This window comes from Babylonia areolata, chromosome 14 (assembly GCF_041734735.1).
Source record: "Babylonia areolata isolate BAREFJ2019XMU chromosome 14, ASM4173473v1, whole genome shotgun sequence".
NCBI classification, from domain to species: domain Eukaryota; kingdom Metazoa; phylum Mollusca; class Gastropoda; order Neogastropoda; family Buccinidae; genus Babylonia; species Babylonia areolata.
The window spans coordinates 6,874,396-6,876,341 of record NC_134889.1 but is presented as its reverse complement, the minus strand read 5'-3'; positions in this window follow the sequence as shown (position 1 = coordinate 6,876,341).

The window sequence follows — 1,946 nt, the reverse complement described above, 5'->3', positions numbered from 1 at the left end:
TGCGTGTGAATGACTGGTGCGAAAGCGCTTTGATTTGTCTATGCACAAGATTCAGCGCTATATAAATACCATTATTATTATTATTATAACGCAGAGGAACAAGAAGAAGAAGAAGAAGAAGAACCTTGAACCTCCAAACTGAAAGCCGTAAAACCGCTGGGTTTAACACACACGTGTGCCTTGCCATTGGACTGGACTTTTTCTCCTTCTGACACAGGTCCCCCCCCCCCCCCAGCCCCCCCCCCACCCCCCCACCCTTTTTGGGGACAAGGCTTAGATGTCATCCGTCTTATCTGTTACCTTCGATTTAATAAAGGTTCTCTGGTCCTGTCTTCTCTTTGTTCTGTCTGTCTTCGCTCTGTTGTTGGCAATTTTCTTGCTTTTTTTCTTCTTTTTTTTTTTGTGGGCTCAGGGTGTTGGGGGGGGAGGGTTACAACGCTGTGTGTGTGTGTGTGTGTGTGTGTGTGTGTGTGTGTGTGTGTGCCCGTCTCTCTGTGCCTCTGTCTCTGTCTCTCTCTCTGTGCCTGTCTGTCTGTCTGTCTGTCTCTCTCTCTAAATATATGTTTATATATATATATATATCTGTGTCTCTCTGCATGTCTGTCTCTCTTTCCCCCCTCCTCTCTCTCTCTCTGTGCCTCTAACTCCCTCTGTCAGTCTCTCTCTCTCTTCTCTCTCTCTCTCTCTCTCTCTCTCTATATATATATATATATATATCTGTGTCTCTCTGTATGTCTGTCTGTCTGTCTCTCTCCCCTCCTCTGTCTCTCTCTCTCTGCCTCTGTCTCCCTCTGTCAGTCTCTCTCTCTCTTCTCTCTCTCTCTCTCTCTCTCTCTCTCTCTCTATATATATATATATATATATCTGTGCCTCTCTGTATGTCTGTCTCTCTCTCCCCATCCTCTCTCTCTGCCTCTGTCTCCCTCTGTCAGTCTCTCTCTCTCTTCTCTCTCTCTCTCTCTCTCTCTCTCTATATATATATATATATATATATATATCTGTGCCTCTCTGTATGTCTGTCTCTCTCTCCCCATCCTCTCTCTCTGCCTAGTCTATCTCCCTCTGTCAGTCTCTCTCTCTCTCTCTCTCTCTCTCTATATATATATATATATATATATCTGTGCCTCTCTGTATGTCTGTCTGTCTCTCTCTCTCCCCATCCTCTCTCTCTGCCTAGTCTATCTCCCTCTGTCAGTCTCTCTCTCTCTCTCTCTCTCTCTCTCTCTCTATATATATATATATATATATATATATATATATATATATCTGTGCCTCTCTATGTCTGTCTGTCTCTCTCTCTCCCCATCCTCTCTCTCTCTGCCTAGTCTATCTCCCTCTGTCAGTCTCTCTCTCTCTAAAGATAGATAGATATATATATATATGCCTCTCTGTATGTCTGTTTGTCTCTCTCTCCCCCCCTCCTCTCTCTCTGTGCCTGTCTCCCTCTGTCAGTCTCTCTCTCTCTCTCTCTCTCTCTCTCTCTCTCTCCCCCCTCCCTTACCCCCATTCTCCCCCCCCCCTTCTCTTCTCCTCCTTCAATGGGTGGAGGGTCACAACTAAACCAAAGAGCACGGGTGGTGGGTTGGAGGGGGGGGAATGGTGGGAGGAGGAGGGGGGCGGGAGCGGCGGAGAGGGCAAGAGAGAAGGAAGGGTGTGGGTGGATACACACGTGGGACTCGGGGTGGGTGGCGGGGGGAGCGGAGGGGGCGGGGTGGGAGAGTCTGGAGGAGGGAGAGAGGGGGGGCAAGGTTTTGGGGTAGCGGTGGTGGTGTTGGTGGAGAGGAGAGGCGGGGTAGGTGGGAGTGGGGTTTTTCGTGTGAGCAGAACCTGTGTGTAAAGAATAGAAGTTTGACACGAACACTGTTCGGTCCTCGTAGAGAGGGAGTGTTTTGATATATACACAGAGAGAGAGAGAGAGAGAGAGAGAGAGAGAGAGAGCTTCCTGG